This window comes from Gymnoscopelus microlampas (assembly GCF_963454915.1).
Source record: "Gymnoscopelus microlampas genome assembly, chromosome: 2".
Lineage (NCBI taxonomy): Eukaryota > Metazoa > Chordata > Actinopteri > Myctophiformes > Myctophidae > Gymnoscopelus > Gymnoscopelus microlampas.
The window spans coordinates 14274675-14299674 of NC_139939.1; the positions used below are offsets into that span (position 1 = coordinate 14274675).

The 25000-nt window shown below is 41.8% G+C and overlaps 1 protein-coding gene across 1 annotated transcript in view; it reads right to left on the reverse strand.

Moving 5' to 3' along the window:
• slc43a1b (solute carrier family 43 member 1b) overlaps positions 1 to 5913 on the reverse strand; it is a 33357-nt gene extending 27444 nt beyond the window's left edge. The window contains exon 1 of the mRNA XM_084042056.1: positions 5687 to 5913. The gene's annotated coding sequence lies outside the window, so the exon portion shown is untranslated. The remainder of the gene's footprint in view (positions 1 to 5686) is intronic.
• Positions 5914 to 25000: the final 19087 nt, after the last annotated feature.

Here is a 25000-nt window from a genome sequence, read left to right on the forward strand (position 1 = left end):
ATCATGGTCAGTAGCATGGTCAGTATCATGTCAGTAGCATGGTCAGTATCATGTCAGTATCATATCAGTATCATGTAAGTATCATGTAAGTATCATGTCAGTATCATGTAAGTATCATGACAGTATCATGTCAGTAGCATGGTCAGTATCATGTCAGTATCATGTTAGTATCATGTCAGTATCATGTAAGTATCATGTCAGTATCATGTCAGTATCATTACATGTAGGTATCATGTCAGTATCATGTCAGTATCATGTAGGTATCATGTCAGTATCATGTCAGTATCATGTAAGTAATAATAATGTAAAATAATATGCCATAAGGTCTCTGAACGCCCCCTGGGAGGTGGTACCAACCCCCGTTGAGAAACACTAGTCTATACGAACACAATTGGCCTGTGTTAGGCGGAGGGAAGCCAGGCAGGGAGGGTGATACTTGTCTCTTCTACGGGCTGGGTGGCAGCTGTTGGGCAAGAGGAGTAGAACGGAGGTCTTGCCTGGGGGCTTCTTACTGGCAGGTGAGCCGGTAGGACACAACAGCAGTAACAACACACAGTGTGTGGGGAGGAATTCATTAGCATAACGACTAAACTGGGGATAAAAAGGGCTACAAATAACTGACTACTCTAAATTTAAGAGCAGTGGTCGAAAAAGTATCAAATGTTTTACTTGAGTAAAAGTATCAATACTGCAAGGTCTACAAGCTCATTGTGAGCTTGTAGATCGGCTATTTTTAAACAGCCTACTGTAGGTATAAAATAGGGCTAAAGTAGTTGATGTATGTTTTATAATGTAATATATTTATATCTGCAAAGTAACTACTAACTAAAGTTTTCAAATAATTGTAGTGGAGTAAAAGTACAATATTTGCCTCTGAGATGTAGTGGAGTAGAAGTAAAAGTATAGACAATTGGAAATACTCCGGTAAAGTAAAAGTACCTAAAAGTTTTACTTAAGAACAGTACTTGACTAAATGTACTCAGTTACTTTACACTGCTGTTTAAGAGAGAGAGAAAAAAAGACATAGCCCACCCAATGCATTTCTCCTAACTTCAAGGTCCATCTAGCCAAACCAGAATATTCATAACCAGATACAGTAGCTCGTATCCAGATATCTGAAGTGACTCTCACATACCTACAGTGAAACCCTCAGCATTAATTCATCCATTTGTAACTCTGGGAGATGTACAAATGCAACCCGTATGGGTCCACTTGGTTACATTTGTACACTCTCAGAGTTAAATGAACGCCCAGGACTTTACTGGGTACATGCCCCCAGAAAGTTCAGAATGAAGCCAGCGGGTTTTTAACAGACATGTCACGTGTGAGAGGCAGGTCTTCAGTGTCTCACTCTCACTTGAGGTCACATTGACAGGGACGGCCAGTTGGAAATACTGGACATGTACGCCTGGCCAGTTGGACATACTGGACTGTAATGCCTGACCAACCTGACAGCTGATGCTCTTCATTTTGACCTGCAGGTATTAGGGGACATTTTCTACAAAGTACCCAACTACCAACTACCATACCAGTCCACTGAGATACAACCTGCCTGACACAAACATTACGTGCGCACACACACACACACACACGCATGCACGCACACACGTACGCACGCACGCATGTGTAAATGAACCACCCAAACACCTCCTAAAATCTGCCATCGACCCTGTTCTGTAGCAATTGCGCAATTGCTCCTGCTCTATGCTAATAGTAGAGTTCAGAAGTTCAAAATACTTCCGTGACCCAGGAGATAACGGAGTCGGAGTGACGTCAGGACTTCGTAGGCTTTGACTTTTTGCAGGGGAACTTTTTAGCAGCCACCCGTGTGTTCTACTCCAAAAGTGCTCTTTTAGAGTGGATTTGAAGGAGAGCAAGGATTCACATTTTTTTAAAGACCGTTGGTACTACTACTAGGGCATTCCACATTCTTGAGGCATAGCAGTAGAACAAATTTAACCCCTTGTTTGAGCCAAATCGGGGTTGAATGTGATTTGTGGAGCTCCCTCTGATGTTGTGATTGACGTTTATGAAGTACCGTAGTTTGACAGGTACGTGGGTGTGTTTGTGGTGTAGAGTATCTTGTAGACCAGGCCCATTGCAAGTTGCTGTACTCTGTCCTCTACCCTGAGCCGTCCCACCCTAGCAAAGTGAGCAGGGGTTAAGTGAGTTGTAGATCTAAGGCCAAGCCAAGCAGTAACCTGACCAGTTTGTGGTAAAGTAAGTTGTCCTATAATACCAGCTGTGTCGGCTCTTGGTTGTGACCAGAAGTAGTAGTCTGTTATCTGTCTTTCTGTTTAAACTCTTGTATATTTGTGTGACTTTAAATGTTGCCAAGGGTTTGAAGAGCAGTATGCTGCTGCATTGGTCCATTAAGACCGGGAACGCATCTGTGTCATTTTAAGATTTCTTTGGCTATTAAAAAATTGCAGCTCTACAAGCTCATAGCGCGGCACCGAGTGCCGCGCTATGAGCTTGTAGATCTGCTATTTTTTGAAAAATCGTGAAAAATGCGTGCAAATCTTTGAATACAGTATATATATATTTTGAAGGCAAACATTTTTAACTCAAATCTTTGCTTCTGGGGGGTCCCTGGAAGACGGTATTTTGAGATGGGGGTCAACTACATATCATTTTGGAACGTCCTTGACATGAAAAGGTTTGAGAACCACTGATAGAACAACGCTTTTCAGAAAACTGTTACAGGATTTGATTTAGAAGACATTTGTAGAATCGGAACCTCAGGCCTTAATGGGTTAAACTCTTGTATATTTGTGTGACTTTAAATGTTGCCAAGGGTTTGAAGTGCAGTATGCTGCTGCATTAAAACAAGTGTCTACAGCAGGGGTCTTCACCGTTTTCCAGGCCGAGGACCCCTTAGCTGAGAGAGAGATGGTGCATGGACCCTCCCACTACATATTGTATAAAATTGTGTTTCATAGATTTCATATAGCTTCATAGACTTGTTTGACAGCCCTATCATCAGTGTTGGATTCATGTCAATGTGTATTTTCAGACCTTTAACCACTTAAACCCTCAATACCTAGTAAACCTGACTGTTGGCTCTGTACTTGGTCTGCTCTTTTTCCCCCCTCTACACCAAACCTCTTCCCCCGGATATAGCCGATCTACAAGCTAGATCTGTTATTTTCAGCTATTCATTTGGTTCATGTAAAAACAAAGCTCCTATCACACAAAGATTTGGTGACCCCCCCCGTACTAACTCTGAGGACCCCCCTTATTGAAGACCCCTGGTCTATAGGGTGCATGGGAGGACTGTCACTTTCTTGCGTGCCCTTTTCCTGCAAGTACTGTACTTTTTTGATTGTGACACTGGGACTGTAAACAGATCTGCACAGCGTCAACGTAACTTCCTGGGGCGGTTACTACTTCCTGTGCTTCCAGCCAACTGAACAAGGAGGGGGAGGGGGGGGGGGGAGAGAGACGGAAATACAACGGAAATGAACAGAAAATGTGATTGATTAACCCATTCAATCCGGGAACGCATCTGTGTCATTTTAAGATTTCTTTGGGCTATTCAGAAATAGCAGATCTACAAGCTCATAGCGAGGCACGTGAGCTTGTAGATCTGCTATTTTTTTAAATCATGAACATTTGTGCAAATCTTTGGATTTTAAAGCGAGCATTTGTAATCTTTAATTCTGGGGGTCCCTGTCACAAAATATTTTGAGATGGGGGTCTGCAGCCAAATACAATCTAAATGTTTTTTCTAAATCCGAACAGTATGTTGCTATATCAGTGGCGCTCCAACTTTTCCATGTCAAAATGATATTTATTTGGCCCCCATGTAAAATATGTTGTTCCAGGGACCGCCCCAGAAGCACAGATCGGAGTTAAAAATGTTCCCTTTAAAACACATTTATATATATATATATATATATATATATATATATATATATATATATATATATATATATATATGCTATTTTTGAATAGCCAAAGAAATCTTAAAATGACACAGACGTGTTCCCGGTCTCAATGGATTAAAGAAAGGCCTGAAGGAAGAGTGAGACAGAGTGATGGGAAATGACTACAGATAGACAAGGAAACCAGAAAATAATGGAATGAGATGACGCCACATAATGATAGAGAGAAATGACATGACAGTCCCAAAAAAAGGAACTCACTGCATACCTACATAGGCTACACATCTTATTTTAAAGGACCACAATGGGAAACAAGCTGTCAGCTTTATGTGTTTTTGTCCTTGTGATTGATGTCCATGTATATATATTGTTACATTGTTTGTCATGATCAGTAAAGATGTGTGTCAAGTCAGAACAAAACAGGCTGAGAGTGAGAGAGAGAGAGAGAGAGAGAGAGAGAGAGAGAGAGAGAGAGAGAGAGAGAGAGAGAGGGGAGAGCGAGCAGTGGACCAACAAGGGATGACAGCTGATGCAGGAGGTCAAATAAAACACAAAAGACGCGTGTGAGAGAGAGAGAGAGAGAGAGAGAGAGAGAGGGAGAGAGAGAAAGAAAAACACACACACACACACACACACACACACACACACACACACACACACACACACACACACACACACACACACACACACACACACACACACACACACTTTGTCTGTTTGTTTGTTTGTTTGTTTGTTTGTAAGACCAAATCATCAAGCCATTTGCAGTTAATGATTAAGCCAATGTGTACATGCTGAGCTATAGTGGTCAAAACAGAGAGTCCACTTTCAGACTGTTGGGAAAGAAATGTTTGAGTAGTGAGGAAACACATGGCCTGCTCATTCACACACACACACACACACACACACACACACACACACACACACACACACACACACACACACACACACACACACACACACACACACACACACACACACACACACACACACACACACACACAACAAAGGAAACAAACTTACACAATGTATGTAAAGTTATGAAACGTATATCAATAGTTTTTAGATTGATTTGAACCCTTATGGGTCCATTTGCTCCATCTGTACTGTAGGCTCCATTCAGCTATATTAACATGGTGATTTGACAAGATATGTGTGTTGAAATGCAACGGTCGGGAGAAAAGGACAATGGTGCAGAAGTAGGACTCACATGCTTTACTTAAGTAAAAGAATCAATACCCTAGGCCTAGTGTAGAAATAGTCAGTTACAACTACTAAAGTAAAAGTTCAGTATTCAAAATGTAAGCTACTTGCGCAAAAGTATTGGCATCAAAAACTTAAAGTAGACTACCAAAAGTAGAAAGTACTCATTGTGCAGAATGTCCCATTTCACAAGTTCCAAATTTATACAAACTTTTGAAAGTAGCAGATCTACAAGCTCACAAGGCATCCCGAGCCATGTACTTGTAGATCGGTTATTTTCAAATGGCCAAGGACTGAAGTGTTAAATGCCTGTTTTGTAATAATAATCAAAATCTACAAAGTAAGTTTTCATATAATTGTAGTGGAGTAAAAAGTACAATATTTGCCTCTGAGATGTAGTGGAGTAGAAGTAGAAGTATAGAAAATTGGAAATACTCCAGTAAAGTAAAAACGACCTAAAAATTGTACTTTAAGTATACAGTACTTAAGTGAATGTTCTTATTTACTTTACACCATACAATGCATAGGCTACTGTAGAATATATAGTGGTCAATATTCAACAAGCACACAGAGTTAATTCTTTTAAATTCACTTACTTCCAACCGGCGTAAAGAACAGTAAACTTCTTTGTCCACTTCCTTCTGTCTGTTGTGCTCTTTGCTGCTCGGAAGAGGAATTATATTTCTCTTTCTTTCTTTCTTTCTTTCTTTCTTTCTTTCTGTCCCGCGGGGACGTTTTTCCACCAGCACAGTAACAAGCGCTCTACTATTTCAATGCTCACATCTGTTTTACCTCTCTCTCTCTCTCTCTCTCTCTCTCTCTCTCTCTCTCTCTCTCTCTCTCTCTCTCTCTCCCTCCCTCTCTCTCTCTCTCTCCCCCTGTTTCCTTTCTCTCTCCCTCTCCCCCCCTCTCTCTCTTTCTCTCCCCTCTCTCCGTTCTCTCTCTCTTTCTCTCTCCCTCCCCCCTCCTCTCTCTCTCTCTCTCTCTCTCTCTCTCTCTCTCTCTCTCTCTCTCTCTCTCTCTCTCTCTCTCTCTCTCTCTCTCTCTCTCTCTCTCTCTCTCTCTCTCTCTCTCTCTCTCTCTCTCTCTCTCTCCCTTTTTCCGCACGCATGCATGCACGCACGCACGCACTTACGCACGCACTTACGCACGCACGCACGCACGCACGCACGCACGCACGCACGCACGCACGCACGCACACACACACACACACACACACACACACACACACACACACACACACACACACACACACTCATTGCGACTATAAATGGAAAGTGCTTAATTCCCCCCCTCCACACTACGCGCACACATCGTGCGCACGGCATGAGTGACGGAGCTTTTTCAATGCTGTGTAGTTTAGGCTATATGATGATGACGTAATAGTGTTGCAGGTCCGAGATGTGATTGGTTCAGTCCTATACAGGTTGTAGCCAGTATAGTGCTTAGAGCTTTTACATCTACAAAGTAACTAGTAGGCCTAACTAAAGTTTTCAAATAATTAGCTTAGAAGAGTTTCGCACAAAAGTAGCCTAACACAAATACACACACACACACACACACACACACACACACACACACACACACACACACACACACACACACACACACACACACACACACACACACACACACACACAGCCAAACTACAGTTCCTTCCTCAGAATTTTGTCAGTTTGTAGGCTATTGCCCAATTAAGCACTGTAACATAGTTTTATCAGTTTGACTTTTCGGTTTTCTGTTATTGTGGGAAAAGCTTTCGCTGAAAATAGCCGATCAACAAGCTCACATGTTGTGAGCTTGTCGATCTGCTATTTTCAGCGAAAGCTTTCCCCACAATACAGATGCTGGCGGTTAAGCGGTTACGCACTGTAACCGCATTGTGTAATTTAACTGGAGTGTATTATTATCATTATTATGATGATATTTGTAAGAAGATACCACTTATTAGTGAAAATCCATATATGGGCAAAATCCGCCAGATGTCATCCCAAAGGCATTAGAGGTTGCAACACATTTTGAGCATAAAGCCAGCCATTATCTCTGCCAACAACTCAAGTGCAGAGAACATCCAGGCAGAGGTTTGGAACTCCAGCACCAGTTGGCCACGAGCCAAGTGTTTTGTGAGGAGCTAGAGCAGCAGCTGGCAGATTACATTTCTAAAGCCTCTAACACTCACTTTAGTCTTTCACTAGAGTTCTTTTTTATAAATGTGTAAACTGACACAAGCAAGTAATCGAGCATCGCGATAGTTCAGGCAGGCACGACAGTCAGGCAGCTCACTCAATCTCCCATCAGTCTCATTTGCTAGCAAGCTACGGCAAGTAGCTAACACATACAATCCTAATGGTTCATTCCAGGTGGTCTTTTAAGCAGAACACGGTTCACTTCAGTGTTCACTCTTCATACTACATGCTCAGCATTGGCCACAGTCCCTCCACCTCCCCAGCCTCCTCCCTGTGGCATCGGTCTTCTCTATGTTAAATGTATGATTCTGCGGATTGTATGAGGTTATCATGCAGTAACTCTGTATCTTAGGCTCTGCTGCTGGGGGGTTAGTGATCTCAGATTCTGTGGCATATGCTTGTGCAGATTATCCGTAGTATTACAGGAACAGAATCACACCGCCAACTGAATGCAGTATCGTTGCAATAAATGGTTAATCCTGAGGAAAGTGTGTGACTGAACCCTATAGTCACTCAATCTTAACATTTCACCTTTGTGAATGGACTTCCGGTGCTGACAAGCTCACAACTCTCTAAGTTGTGAGCTTGTAGACCTGCCATTTCCCCTGCGCCACACTGTGTGTGTGTGTGTGTGTGTGTGTGTGTGTGTGTGTGTGTGTGTGTGTGTGTGTGTGTGTGTGTGTGTGTGTGTGTGTGTGTGTGTGCCCAAATATGGAGATGACTGATATCACAGTATGGACATCACAGTACACACTTTCACAATTATCTTTTTTTACCCAGAACCTAGAGTACCGAAGTCCGGACGTCACTCCCGCTACCCCTGGGTCACGGAAGTATTTTTTCTATGGAAAATCCCATAGGGAAATTTTAGATCCGTCATATAAGAACTGTGTTCCAAAAATAAACAAATCAGTCTGTGTTTGGAGAATTATATATATTTTTCTTACTCTTTGGATAAATTATTACTTTCATAGTCAGCTGCTGCTTCATCTCAGTAAAGTCACAGGCTGAAATGTGTTTATTTTTGGAACACAGTTCTAAGATTTCCCTATGGGATTTTCAATAGAAAAAATAACTCTGTGACCCAGGAGCAGGGCAGGAATTTCACGGTGGCCACGACGGCCGTCGTTGCCCCTCTCTTTGGCCGTGCACCCCTTGAAAAAGTATCTATCACTTATCACTATCCTCCTGGGCCAGGAGGATAGTGGCCTCTAGCGTCAGTGATGTCAGACTTCGGTGATCTATAACCTGTAACTTTCTAGAACGTTCTTTGATAGTTTGCGTTTCCATTATAACCAATGATCATTATAACCGACACACTCACTTGTAGAATTTCTTGTAAACCAACATGTTTTCCTGGAATCAGCTATTGTGGAGTGTAGTCAAGGTTGCATCCGAAACCACATGCTAACAACTTACTACATATAGTGTAGGCCTACATACTACACAGTACGCTATTTTCAGCCTACTATTTAGTATTTGGTATACGAAGCAGGACGGTTTTACGTTGGACATACTAAAAAGTAATTTGACATAAATGTGAAACTCTACTGCTTAGTAGATACTAAATAGTAGCCTACGCTGAAAAGTGCATACTGTGTGTGTGTAGTACACTAGTATGCAGTTTCGGACGCTCCGCAAGTCTAACGTGCCTTCCTCCTATTGTCTGTTAACAGCACTTGTGGCCGGCTCTGGCTGACCTCTCACTGGGAACAGGCCTACAACTGGAGTGGGCTAACAGGTATGGGTGGAAATTGTAGGGTCTCGTGTCAGCGGGGGAAGAGGCTGTAGGGTCGGCAAATAAGTTTGGCCTCAGGCCAAAGTCATTAGCGTACCAGAACGCAATCAATGGCTAATTTAGGGAGATGTGACAAACCACCATATACAATAATAACCACAGTGCTATAACAGTTAATAAATAAATATGTGTGTATATTCTTATGTAATTTTGTGCAGGTCCCATGCTTTAATGTGGCACTTTGAGGATATTTAGTTCATCAAAAGGTTTAAAAAGAACATTTTATTTGGAGACATTTGAACAGGAGCTCTTTCATGTGTCAAGGTCTCTTCTTAGAACAGAGAGAAACAATGTATAATTTAAGGCATGTTAAACACACTTTTGGTTTGCATTTTACATGTGATAGACGTTTTTCCATCCAAAAGTCTAAAAAGGAATTCTGCTGACAGCGAAATCATTCAAAGAATGGAAATAAAACTATTCGTTCACCCTACCCGGTTTCATCAATGCAAAGCCATTGCTATATCTAGGCCTATGTGGCCTAGATATATATGGAAAGATCAGTCAGATCTTTGCAAAATGGTTTGCCGGGCCAGATATTATCAGCAGTTCTGGCCCACGGCCGCCTGTTGTCTACCACTGCTGTAGACTGTATGAGGGCATATCTGTCACAGTTGTTATCCATTATTTCTCCACTTGGTGTCCTCGTACACCACCTTATTTTTCGCTATTAAATCACCTTTATTTTGTGATAACCACTTTCTGTCACAGGCTCACAGGAGTAGAGCTGTGACATCACATGTGATATCATGGTTCCACCCCATCAGTATCATGGTCTGTATCATGTCAGTACCATGTCAGTATCATGGTCAGTATCATGACAGTATCATGACAGTATCATGGTCAGTATTATGGTTAGTATCATATCGGTGTCATGGTCAGTATCATGGTCAGTATCATGACGGTATCATGGTCAGTATCATGGTCAGTATCATGGTCAGTATCATGCAGTATCATGTCAGTATCATGTTCAGTATCATGACAGTATCATGGTCAGTATCATGTCAGTATCATATGGTCAGTATCATGTCAGTATCATGGTCAGTGTTGGAAAAAACAGTAATATATTACTTACTACATATTACTTGTTTAAAAAGTAATATCTTTACTTTACATATTACTCCCTGACAAAAGTAACTAGTTACTTATTACTGTACTTTACTTTTTTTTCTTGCCCCCAGTAATTGCATCCTTTCTCCCTAAAAGTCTGACTTTGCATTTTCAACATTAGCAGTTGTTGTTTTTTTCTCTTTTCTGCAACCTACATTGTAAAATCCTCATTGTTGATTTAACTCTGAAAAGTGTTCTGTACACATGACATGATGGGTCCATTTGGTTCCATTTGTACACTCATTTGAATTAAATTAACACTAAGACTTGTACTGTGTATGAATTCATAACTTACAGACTAAATGAAAACCATTTGACTATATGAATTGAATACTAAGGACCTCAATGGAAACGAGACCGCAAGGAGTTTTTTGGAAGGACCTTTTAGACAAAGTATTTTAAATGTATTTAATGTATTTTTTGCCTAATAAAATATTCAAATTCAAACACCTGGGCTCAAACTGATAATGACTCATGAGACACAATCTTTCGAGAGAGAGAGAGAGAGAGAGAGAGAGAGAGAGAGAGAGAGAGAGAGAGAGAGAGAGAGAGAGAGAGAGAGAGAGAATAGCCGACCTACAAGCTTACAGCGTGTCTTCCTCGGTTAGTCGCTTATAATAAGCAGACATGGCAACACTGTTTGATCCGGTTTAAGGCCCGCTCTTCCGCAGCCGATAATTCACACACAGACAAGTGCGCAATGTTTCCGCTCAGTGTAGACTTAGACCGGATCAGCAGCCTGCAAAACAACTCGATCCCATTCCCAACCAGTCTACCATTATATCAATGGACCAGGCACGTGCAGAGGGGGGGGGGGGGGGGGCTTTTGGTGCTTGAGCGCCTGCCCTTTTGCCTCAAATTGCCCTTTTCCCAAAAGACACATTTAAAAAATATATATATATATTTTCTATTTTATGGCCTGCCCAACATCCGTGGCCCTTATCAAGACGAACATGTCTATGTCCGAGGCACATTTTTTATTTTGAAAATACATTTCTAGATATGGCCTATATATTTTTTTCATTATAATGTAGAAACATATAAAAATGCGTTTCAATAACTTTGGTGACTTGTAAAGTAACATGCTCATTACATGAGTCAGTGGCTAAAAACTCAAAGAGTCCCTAAAAACCCAAATAACCCGAAAAGGTGTTATTGCTTGCTTAATGTCCTCAAAGTCACGCATCCAACAGGCTTTGAACTGAGCAGATTGGACCTTCCGTTCCAGAGATAATGGCCAAAACATCTTGAAAACGGCCACTTTCGCCGGTTTTCGATCGCCGATTTTCGATTGAGTTGAAATTTATTTTTTGGGGGTAATAGAGGGGGGTGGGGGGCAAAAAACCTCGCCTGCCCTAAATGTAAATCCTGGGGACGCCACTGACATGAGTTGCAGGAGATTTTTAGTAGGCCTATTGCACAACCGCTCACAGCATGTTGTGAGCTTGTAGATCAGTAATTTTCTTATCTTTTTAGCCTATAATGACATGCCCAAAATTGGGATGTCAGGGTTAAAGTGGTAGCTATACTTTCAAAAACCTAGAGACTGGGAGGTCGTCCGCTGTATACTGGCAGGTGGCATTCCTGAGACAGGCATTAAATGTGGCATGGTCCAAGTATATTCCATGTTTGGGATTTCAATAATTGGGTTTTATCAGTACAGAGCTTTAGCACAGTACAGTGCTTTCATCTTACATCGCAGGAGCAAAAGGGCCATACTTGAGGACAGGAAGAGATTAAGTTCTTCCAGCTAAACTATTTTTTTGTGTGTCAACTTTAAGAGTTGTGGTTTCCATTAAGGTGAACAGGTACTGTACTAGCTATCTTGATGACAAAGTCATGAAGGGCATGGCAGGATTGAAAGGAATGCAGTGTCATAATAGTTTGATGCAAAGGTGCCTAACTTTGATCAGAGGTGAGGAGGTCTGATGGTGAGGCTCTGGATCAAGGGTTTCCATGGATTATGATTGTGCAGTGTTACTACGGTTATTATTAGCATTATTGGACACTTTGAAACGCTTTCTCTCAACTGACATAAATGAACTTTACTTTACTCCAGTTCTGCCCTCCTTTGCCTCGGTGCTCCTTCTCAACAGATGACATGCCTTCTGTTTTTGCTCTTTTCCTGCACTATTTTTCACATGTGGTCACTCACATTACCGTTGACTTTAATTGTTTCATTTTCTGGCACACCTCACACACTCTATTAATCCATTGTCTTAAAAAATATAAATACTAGTATCACACAAGGATTGAACGGATGTTTTGACATTTTCAGGGAATCTTGTTGTCTTGTTGTCCTCATATGATGCAATCGTGTACGGGTACAACATACAATACCACAAGTCTCCTGTAACATATTAATGAGAATGTCATCCCGTGTCACCAACATTATTCAAACAATTTTTTTAAAGATTCATTTGTGTATTTTAGAATATGTCTTTACATTATAATGAAACATATGCTATATATATCTTTCTTTAAAAACAAAAAGGAAAAAAAGAGTGCCACGGACATAGACAAGTCTTGCCACGGACATGTTTGTCTATGTACGGATATGTTGATGATCCTGCAAATTTTTGGAAGGCAACCTTAGCCAATCAGGATGGAATATGGGAAATCGGACAGATCCGTGTTGATCACATGACTATAGAGATACTGTGTACCGATTTGCATGACGTTTGGATAAAATCTGTAGGAGTAATGTGGGTTGTGCACAAATCGGCTTCCTGGTGGCGCTATAACAGGCCCATGTGAAAAATTTGGGGCAGAGGTTCTGAATTGGCATCGAGGGACTGTGTGTGCACAGTTTCGCAGCGAGCGGGCCAACGGTCACACGGACAGGACACACACGGACGGAAGGGCGGACAGGGGGTAAAACATACTCTCTCGCCATGCCTTTTGGCCTGGCGGAGACGATAACACTCCACAATCATAATCCATGGTAACCCTCCATCCACAGCCTAGGATCTCTTCCAACCTAAAAGTTAGCTCACGTCTGATCAAAGTTAGGTGCCTTCGCATTAAACTATTGGGACACTGCATTCAATTACAATTCTGGCATGCCCTTCATTAATCACTCATCATTTAGGCCTACATATCTTTTTTGTCTCTCAAGTTTCCTTGTTCCTTGTTGGCATTTTATCCTTGATGTTTCCGTGAGAAGGGTGTGTCTTTTTCCATTGTACATCAACAGAGAATACCTGATCACCTTAATGGAATCCACTAGCTACCATACCTTGCCAAACCAAAGCTGCAGAACTTGATCTCCATACGCACCCACTCACCTTTGAATCTAAGTGGCCCTTTTGAGCTTGAAGCACTGTCTGTACTGATGAGACTCAACTATTATTATCCAAAATAATTAGGATTTAATTTGTTGGTCGTTAAGTGGCTCAGTAGTTAATGCAGACATACTATTGTTATAAATATGCAGCACATTGGAATAGACCCTATGACACATTAGGAGTCCATTAGTATATTTAGGGCTAGGCCACTGTGTTTTTGGTAAGATGATTATTTTGCATGTCCGTGGCAAAAATTAAATATTAATGAAAATGTCCATCACTGGACATTTTGCTGCCATGGTGATGACCCCTGCTCTCACCTCGTTATCCTTGCAGCTGCAAACAACTTTATTTGAGACAGGCAGCAAGCATGTTAAGTTCACTCCCCCATCAATAAATTGTTGCTTTAAGTTTTACACTTCACATTTTGTGCAGTTTAGCTACAAAACTTAACTGAGAAGTGTTTATTGTATGAGCTTTTGTTAGCTTAGTTTGTACAGAGTCAGGTCAATTGTTTCCTCCTATTTCCAATCTATGTGATAATTTAGGGTGTGTTCGGAAATTGCGCACCGGAGCGCACTCGCCTATTAGTTTGTATTGGCCAGTGCGCTCAGTGCTGTATTTCCGAACGCACCCTAAGTAAACTGGCTCCTGGCTGTAGCTGCAGAATTATATCTCCCTGTTCTGCTACTGCTGAAGCATGCATGTTACTGCATTAGCTGTTTCTCACCTCAAATGTTTTCAGGTACATATTTTAGTACATTTTGATCTTCACCTGCCTTATCTTTTTTATTTGATCATTAGTATTGAAGAATGAAAATGGGAAGGATGCGAATAGGTTACATAGAGAAATGTTAATTATTTAAATTTGTACATGGTAATGAGAATGAGACTGTATTGCTTATTTTATTGCAATTTGCACTGATGAAAGTCCCACATGGACTGAAGCTGTCAAATGAAATTAGTTACTTTGCCCTCATCTTAAAGTTAACGTGTTAGGCTGTTTGTGGTATGATGCAAGGTTAACAGGATAGCTGGGCACTAGGGACATCTGGGCACCTTGATGTATAATTGGTTATTTTGTCCAACATGTTAAAGAATAAAATATTTGGAAAATGTTTTAAAGTAAAGTGTACATGATTAGAATATGCTTACACATTCGGCAATTAAGGTCTAATATTTCCACAGTTGCTACAAATTGCTACAAAACCTGTATCCAGTCATTTTGGGGCATAAACAATAAGTTGAAATTAAAATTAAGTCTGATAATGATGTACCATGCATGTTCACATCATATATACTGTACATTACTTCAGACCATTTTTCAAATATGTATATATTTTTAATTTTGGACAAATATTTACATCGAGGTGCCCATACACAGTATGTCCCTAGTGCCCACCTATCCTGCATCCAATGCAGGAGGCAGAGGAGAGGGTAATGGCAGTAATGACATGGGCCATGTTATTGTGGAACATCTTGCTCCATTAGCATTAGACATCCAACATTCTACATTTCTGGTGTGAAATAGCATGAGGGACACCCACAAAAAGACCACCCCAAAAATCGGCGTGCGCATATGTGCCCTTTAGTGGACATTTTGAGCACCTGCCCCTTCAGCACTCTCTGCACGGCCCTGCAATGGACCAAAAACAACACAGGATCAAATAAACACACTCAAGCCCAGAGTACCATCAAGGCTTGTGAAAAAAAGTAATACATTACTTTTGGAAAAAAGTAAAATAAATATTATTACTCAAAACGTGAAAGTAATTAGTTACTTTACTAGTTACTGGGAAAAAAAAGTTACATATTACTTTAGTTACTTTCCAACACTGATCATGGTCAGCATCATGACAGTATCATATGGTCATTATCATGGTCAGTATCATGACAGAACCATGGTCAGTATCATGGTCAGTCATGTCAGTATCATGATAGTATCATGGTTTGGTCAGTATCATGGTCAGTATCATGTCAGTATCATGGTCAGTATCATAACAGTCTTCCGTATTTTAACTTTTTTCGTAAATTAATGCCGTATTTCGCCATTCTATTTCACACAAAAGTAACAAAAATAGCCAATCTACAAGCTCAAAACGCGTCGCATTACGACACGTTTTGAGCTTGTAGATCTGCTATGTTTGCTATTTTTGAATCGGAATCCTGAAAAGTACGATTTGTATTTAATTTCAAATGCATTTAGTTATACTTATGTTAACTTTATGAACTTAAATACAAATACATTGGACATACAAAACAACTATCTTAATACTAGTCATTAAGCCACTAATATAGACTGAAGTAATTCAAGCGGGTCATGTTTGCATGTTTGGAATTGTAACAGCTGAAATCAATATTACATTTTTTTTGTGGTCCCTGAAAGTATTGCATGTGGTCCCTGACCATGTTGCAATATGTTTTTTTCTTCTTGTTCCATGGAACAGTGCATACTATCGACCACCTGGTGGTCAAGAAATTCCACAGAAAACGGAGTTCGAATCTCAAGAAGGGGAAGTGAGTGGACCGGATTGCCTGATGGGGTCATCATTATTAGGAAATGTGGCCATATAATTGCGTGTGTCTGATTAGTCCATGGACCACTGGTTGAGAAACAGTGGGATGTATATCATGGGATGCATGCATACAGTAGCACTTAGCTCATATCCTCACCCAACACAACAGTGGTTCCCAGGTTGATTCTTAGTCAGGGTGGTCGTCCCTGGTTCAGTTGAAAACCCCTGCCCTAAAGCATAAATGGGCAAGCATTTTTTTGCCACTTTTGTGTGACATAGAATGACGAAGTGCGCCATTAATTACGGAAAAAGTCAAAATACCGTAATTTGCCAGTATACAGTATATGAAATGTGCCCCTCTGGAGTGAGTGTGGAAATATAGTGTCCCTCAGACATCAGGTGAACAGTTCAACAGGCATGAGGGACATATTCACGTCATGTTGTGATGCATCACTTTACAGCGAATTGCTCTGCTACTGTACTGGTGGAAATACAGCTGTACAGTAGTCATAACCACTGTGTGTGTGTGTGTGTGTGTGTGTGTGTGTGTGTGTGTGTGTGTGTGTGTGTGTGTGTGTGTGTGTGTGTGTGTGTGTGTGTGTGTGTGTGCGTGCGTGCGTGCGTGCATGCATGCAATTCACATCATAAATTGCTGTCAATGTAGCTTGAATTCAAAAGGTGAAAACACATGCTGGTCAGATGCCTTTGAGAAAGAGCAATACAGGGACAAAACAAATGAAATAAATAACAGTTGTGCTTATTTAGTGGGCAGAAATGTGTAACTGAATGTGTACAAATCTATGTTTGGACATTTTGCTCCTTTTTCACGTTAACTTATCCATGATTTGTAACTTTGACAGTGTATACTGTAAATGTAATCAAATGTACCTATTTCCATTTGGTTACACGTACACATTGTCAGAGGTAAAGCTGCACCTGGACCTCATTTTAATGAATAAAATACTATTTTAACCAATCCGTATGGCAGAGTATGTTAATAGGCAATAGACAACTACGTCTGCAGTGATTGGAGGTGATCTCCCTCCTGAACCAGGGCTTCCCTTGTGGATGAGCGGTGGTCTCCGACACAGGTTCGAATCCCGGGTAAGATATAACAGTTACATATTGCAGCTTTAATTTCACACTCTACATTTGACTGTGTAGGCGTATAGGGTGAGCAGTCAACGTGAACACTCCAAAAACCATTACAAGTACAAATGTGACTTTTTGCACAATGTATTGAAAATCAACGAAGCCAATTCAATAAGGAGAGATGAAGTTGAAAGCATAAGTTACAAGTTTTGGCGATTAGGAGAGAGAAGCTGGTGGTGCAGAGTGCAGACCAACCTCCTTCTTGCTGAACTCCTGGACTAGCTGCAAGCTGTATTCTCATGAACCGTGGCGTCCCTGGCATCCCTTCTGGGGGCAACAATCAGCAAAGATTGCAGATCTACAAGCTCACGCAGCACACAACACGAACTTATCAGTGGTGAGATTTGGTGTAGAGGGAGGAAAAGGGGGTGGAACCCTAACCGCACGCGGATGCCACATAGTCGGAGAAAAGGTCTGTCGGATTAACGCATGCCTCCCGGACCAAGTATAGAACCTAGGGAATCTCGGTCAGGTTAAGTGGTTAACAAGGTGGAGCTGGGGAAGGAGGTGGGTGGAGCAACGCTCAGTCTGAAAACAGAACGAGGCAGTGATATTTGTAAAACAGAGGCTGATTGGCTGACTGCAACTTGAAAATAATCTGATTGGCTAGAAGAGCTCATGCTTAAAATTGTGAATGAGAGAAAGGAATAGAGTCTGCACACTGGTGATGCTGCTAAAAGCTCCGCTTTGTATTTATTGCGTTCGTCCAGACCGTCATCAGGACATATACCAGGTCTGAACTGTCCGAAACGTTGACGAGCGCAATAAATACAAAGCAGAGCTTTTTGCAGCATCACCAGTGTGCAGACGCTATTCCTTTCTATGATACTTTGTTTGTCTTGCACCTGGGCCACTTTTTCATAGAATTGTGAATGAAATATTTTTGAAGGCACAGGAAGACAGGTGTGACCTAGTGGAATATCCCACAAGAGAAATGAAGTGCAATGACGTATACATACAGTAGCATGAGAGAAAAGATCTTCCTTATTGAGCTTGTGGAAAATGTGTGTAGGCTGGGAGATCGTCGCCGGAGGGGAATGAGTTGAGGCATCAAGTCGAAAGACAGGTTTTAAGAAAATAGCGTTTATTGACAGAGTTCTACATGGTAGGTCAGGCTGGCCTGTCTGCCTCGCGCTAAGACTCGGAGGGACGAAAACCTGCTGCCTAGTTGGTGGTTCATTGTGAGACAGGCTTTCGAGGGGCGGGCTGAGCCTTTATCCCTTCCATTGTGTTAGGGTCATTTTTGACCCGTTTTCAAGTTTAAATAAATATTTCTTTATTGGAACGAGGCTTCATGATATCCTCAGAAATAGCCATTTTAACGCAACAAAATGATTTATCATCATTTTAATGAATTCTGATGGTCTCTATAAAAAATTACCCGGCAGAGAAGTGTGGCTCAATTCCCCCCAAATTGTCAATATTCAATGTTTACATGTTTGAGGACAAGAGAGACTTGTCCTCAATTAGCATTTGCTATCAGGAGTAAAATAAAGTTTGAGTTTATGAAAAATAAATGACTTTTTACCTATGGTATACGGGTAAAAAAATGACCCTAACACCACTAGTGTCACTATTTGTAATAATAAAAAATAAAAAAAATAAGTTAAAAAACGAAAACAAGTATTTTTTTTTTTTTTTTTTTGGAAGTGTGTTCTAATTATTATTCTTAATTATTCTATTATAGCTAGATAACATCATTATCCATTGCCTTCATTATAGGAAATTTAATGAGTGAATTTTAACATTTTTATAATAGAAAACGAGATATATTGAAAGATGAAGCCCTAACCCAACATAATATTTTAAAAAGTGTTTACATGGATATGAATGCATCACAAGTCAGCTATGAGGTGGGAGAAAAAAATGAATGAAAATAATTATTTTTTGAGTATTTTGGGCTGATTTAAATCACGGGTCAAATTTGACCCGCTAACACCACAAGTGGATGCAGTTTTCTAACACAAAGCAAGGGTTAAACCATGTGTGTGCGTGTATCGTGTGTGTGTGTGTGTGTACTGTGTAGTACTGGAGTCGCGGAGCCGGCGGAGGGGGGATGAGTGCATGCGTGCAGGGGCGCCGATATTTATAAGCTCTAGCGGGTGCCCAACCTGGCACACATGCACGCACGCGCAGCGCAAACGTGTGCCCCGTTTGCAGGTTTTGGCCGGATAATTTACTGTTTTGGGGGGGTTTTGTAGCTTTATTTTGGTTAATTCGGTTTATTCAGTGGCGATCTGAACCAGGCGATCTGATAAAAAAAAAAAAAAAAAACTTTTTTTTTTTGACCAGCACCCAGTGGGTGCTCCTCACCCACAGTGGGTGCTTTAGCCCCGAGGCACCCACATTATCGGCGCCCTTGAGTGCGTGTGTGTGCGTGCGTGCGTGCGTGCAGGTGGAATTTTCCTCCATAATTATGCCCCTATATGCCCCTATCAATTAGCTATGTTTAATGATGTATAGTGGCATCTCGGAGTCTATAGCACGTACAGTATCTCCCTTGTGTGAGTGTGACAATAAGAGAGTGCCAGAGTCCTGGAAAGGAGCTATGATTCACCGTATCCCCAACAAAAAGACAAAGTACCTGATGATCCATCAACATGGAGAGACATTTCTCTCCTCCCCACCATCTACAAAGTGCTTCCCTGGCTGATAGACAATGACATCTTGTCATCAAAGCAGAAGGCATACATCAACAGACAAGGGAGGAATGAACATGTATTTTGTCTTAAACCGTTTATAATTATGATTTTAAACATGAGTCTTGCAAATTCTATTCTGTCTTCCTGGACTTTCGTGATGCTTTTGTTACCCTGGCCCATAATGTCATGAAAATACAGCTACCTCAGGTATTTATAGACATTATTAAGGATGTGTATGAAACATCATACATACAGGTAGTCTGTGGAAAACTCACTGACTCAATACCTCTTCAAGTAGGCATTAAAACAGGCTGCCCATGGAGTGCCATTAACTTTGTTCTTGCCATCAATGAGTGAATAAAGTGGTTGTGTGACTGTGCCCCACCCAATGTGTTTTCCCCAAACCCCGTCCAGGGTTATGCGGATGATATACAGCTAGCTTCTCGGGAAGAGAGTGTTATTAAGAATATGCTCTCTAGAACAGACTCATTTCTAGACTGGTCCGGTTCTAGAGGCAAAACAGTCTAAATGTGCTGTTCTTTACCAGAGACGTAGTGGCGGCAACCGCTGGTATAAATCTAAGGCTGACAAAAGCCCTGAGTTTACCATCAACTCAGAACCTATTCGTGTGTATGACCTACATGAGACATACAACTACCTATAGGTCATAGATTTAATATAGCAGGGGAATGGAAAGAACAGGTTGAGTACATCACAACTGAGTTCACAGCTAGGCTGAACCTGATTTATGCTTCACCACTGGCTGGCTCACTTGATAAGCATGCTAAACAGTGATGAAAAGACTGTCAGGGAACTTGATAGATCTTCTCTGTCTCTAGATATGAAACGGCGTAAAGTGCCCCTGGCAAGAGAGGTCGAGCCAAGTTTCCTGGGGTTCAGAAGAAAGCCCAACCTTAAAATGGACTCACATGCTACTGGGTTTGGGGTGTCGTCAGATTGGCCTGACCTCAATGACCTCTGTGTGAGGACTGGAGTATCCTAGTCTGGGAGGGTTAGCGTCGGAGCTTGGACAGCAGGGGCGCGGCCACTGCGTTGTGATTCAAATCAACAGCCAATGAAGAAAAGGGGGCGGGATCCACATGCAGTGGGTGATGCATCTAAATAGGATCGACGGGAAGCAATTTCCCCTTGAGAAATTTCGGCCGCCATTGTTGTGTACTGCTGTTTGCCTCTCGTCGGACTTTTTAGACGAGTTGCACAGCTCTCAGACCGGTAAGAGGCGTGTCCGCTCAGATTCAGAGCGTGACGTACATCCCGCCCACAAATACCAGGGCTGTGGCCCAGAAGTTCCTCGCCAGAGCTGGCGAAAACTTCTGGGAACTCAGATTAGGAGTATCCCTACATGGGTTCGACCTGACTCGGACACTGTAGCAGTTTCTGAGGACATTACCAACTGTTTGATTTCAGTAAGGGCTACTGTTATTGATGTAGACATCATTTATCACCAGTCAATGCACGGAGGTACCTTGTAATGTTACAACAGCAGAAACAACAACAACACTGGATTGGTTTAAAACTACAAGGAAAGCTAGCTTGCCTTCCTGCTGCAGATCACACCGTCTCTCATACAATTAACTCAATCTTTCCTCCCAACCAGACTCAATCTTTCTCTGTGGTACCCTAATACGTTTCCTCCTCATTGTCTGCACCATGACCACACTCCAGTTACTGAAACTCTGTCACATATTCTGAATGGCTGCTATGTATATAAGGGAATGTATATTGCTAGGCACGACAGAATTGTTGACTTATTAGTGTGGGTGCAATTAAGCACAGTGACCCGGGCCTTATAGAAGGCACTGAAAGAATTGGAACACCAAATTGTATTAATTAAGAAAGGCAGTAAAACATTCCTAATGTTAGTGTATGCCCAGAATTAGGCGTGAATCAGAATGTTAGTGTACAGTATGCCCAGAATTAGGTGTAAATCAGTAGAACTGTCAGTAGAGCATTACTAATGTCAGTGTAAGCCCAGAATTAGAAACACAAGGGAGACACATGGTTAAGAGCAGCCAGCCAGCGAGCCTAGTAACCCCATGCAATAGAAACTGAGGAGAAAATGCTGAGTAAGAAGATTACTAATTAGGAGAATGCAAAGTCACCTCGACAAAAGGAGTAAAGGAGTGTAAAACCCTACTCACTTTCAAAAATGCACTAGAGATACACCTTCAGGAGGCTGCAATTCAAAAATGGCCCCTGTCCAAGTCCTAACCTACCCCATGTCCAAGTCCTAACCTACCCCATGTCCTAATCTAACCTACCCCCTACCCCCCCCCCCCCCTCTCTCTCTCTTTCTTCTTTTGTACATATTTTTCACTCTTCATACCAGTAACCTGTAAACTGATTGTATGACATTCTGTATAGTGTATATCTGTCTGTCTCTTATATGTCATCATGATTTGTGTGCATGGGGATCTCATCTTAAACAAGTTAAGTGCTTAATGAGCTATCCAGTTTAGTAGACCTTGTATTGTGAATTTGTACTTCCATGTACTGTTATGTACTGTCGTGTACTGTTCTCAGGGACGTGCTGGCCACTGGGAAATTCGGGAAAATTCCAGAACGGCCGCGCCATTTACGGGCCGCCAGACGGCCGGTGGGCCACCCAAGACAACTGCAGCATGTTTTTTTTTTTTTTTTGAAAAACTTCCGAAAATCCCAGAGCTGAATTTTGGTCCCAGCACGCCCCTGACTGTTCTCATGTCTTACTAAATAAAGTACATCAATCAATCAAAAACAAAAGTACGGGAAGGAGCCAGGCAATAACATGTTGTGTTCTTCTCTGTGGTCCCATGTGGGACACAGAGGAGAACTGGCAATAATAACTAATGATAATTAGAGACAGTGACAATGAGATAATGGAAAATAACTAAGAGATAAGGATGACCTAAGGAGGAGGGGAGACAATAAGATATATGGTTTGGGAGAGATAGAGAGGGGTCAGAGATATTAGGGAGATTAGCGCGTCAACATCGATTGCTGTAACGCTGAAGCTTGCTGAACTTGCTGTAATAAACTCTTTACTGATATAACTAACTTCAAGTTTGATAGTGCTTCATTCTACCAATCCATCTTAGTTGAAGACCAAAGGATTCCTCAGGTATATTCACTCACATTAGTCAAGGACATAAGTTCATACGTTTCCTCATCTGCCAAAACGTATAAGCACTCTTGTGTTTCAACTGCCATGTTCATGTGCAATAATGAAAATGATGCCTTTGCAGATGTCACAGCTAATACACCAGATGTTATTGTTGATGAGGACAGTAGAGAAGTGACCATTTCGGAAGTGGCATGTACATTTGACCACAGCCTGGAAGAGGCATTCCTTACCAAGGTGCTTACAGTTTTTCACGATTGTTTTCACACGTTTCACAAGGCAGTAGCAGATTTCTCAATACTGCTCACACAAAACTGAAAACTATTCACACAAAATGCTAAACCTGTCACTCCCTTTGCAAGAAGACTCTTGCCATCAAATCTCTTAACTCTGTTCACAAAATAGAACTCATGTTTTCATTTGGTACACACATCCGTATTTTGCAATGACACATACCATTCATTGAGCACACACAACTAAGCATGTGCTGCACACTACCAAGCATTTACAGCACACTATAGTGCAAAACTGAAAACTTTGTCGTAAAATGTAACACACCATATGAATGACAATTACTGAAAAATTTGCAATTTATGCTTTTTTAAAATGACTCAGTGTAGGCCAACTTTTTTCATAGACAAACATAAAACAGCACAACAAATATCCAGCCAAAAAAAGGTGTTACATCATCATCATCATGCCTCGTCATGCCTCCGATTCCTGTCAGGCCAGAGGGCCTCGTCAACGTCACAGGCAATATTCTCCCTATTAGTGATGCGCGGGTCGGGTTTTTTCATGACTCGGCCCGCCCCGCCCCGCCACGGAACCCAACCCGCCTCAGCCCGCCCCACGAACCCATATATAAATCTATGGCTCAACCCGCCCCGGCCTTGACAGGCCTCAATGCTGACATCACCGCAGGCCTCTTCCATGGCCTGTAGAAGTGGGACCTGTGTTTGTGGGTTCCTTTCATAGACCTGAGGAGCAGAGGGAGAGAGAGACAAATGAACAAGAACAAGTTTCATATACAGTAATGTGCCTGACTACTGTACTACAGTAAAGAATTATTACAATATTATAGTATTACCTTCCACCTCCAAGCAGAAAAAAACTCCTCTATCGGGTTGAGGAAGGGAGAATATGGTGGGAGGAATAACACAGTGAAATGTGGGTGGTCCTGAAACCACTGACGAACAAGACCTGCCCTGTGGAAGCTGACATTGTCCCATATGACAACGTAATTGATTCTCTGCGGGTCATCCAAGGGGTCTGGTGGTACCAGTTGGTTGTGGAGGTCCTCAAGGAAGGTGAGCAGCAGACCGGTGTTGTATGGCCCAAGTTGCACGTGGCGGTGCAGGATACCATGGTGGTTCATTGCTGCACACATTGTTATGTTGCCACCACGCTGGCCGGGGACCCGAACAATGGCCCGCTGGCCAATGATGTTTCTTCCTCTACGCCTCTTCTTGACCAGATTAAACCCAGCCTCATCAATGTATATATATTCATACAGCTCATTGGCTGTATCAAGCTGCTGGATTCGCTGAAACAGAAACAGAGAGAATGCAGGTTAGAGCATGGACAGAGAGGTCAACACAGTGGGCTACAGTGAGACACTGTAGAAAAGGAAAAACATTACTGTACATTACAGGTACAATACATGCATGCGTCAGTGCTGAATGTATGGGACTTACAAGGACAAACTCTCGCCGCAGCTCCTTGACCCGGTCAGAATTCCGGTCAAACAGGACCCTGTAGACTTGTTTCATAGCCAACATATTTATTTTTAGGACTCGGTCCAATGTTGGCAGGCTGACGGCGTTGATGTCTCTGAAAGCCTCATTGTCTGCTAGAATATTTTCTTTAATTTGTCTCAGTGTGATTACATTATTTTCTCGAACCATGTTTATGATTAGGGTCTCTTGCTCGGCTGTGAAAATACGTCTCTTTCCTCCACCGTGAGGTAGTCTTTCAGCCCTGCAAAATAGAAATACTGTGAGCAAACTGTATTCTATTGAAATGCTGTGCATAGTGTAGCCCCAGGATACTGGTGGTGTTGCCTCACACCCGTTTAGAGTTACGCATCGTTGCAGACAAG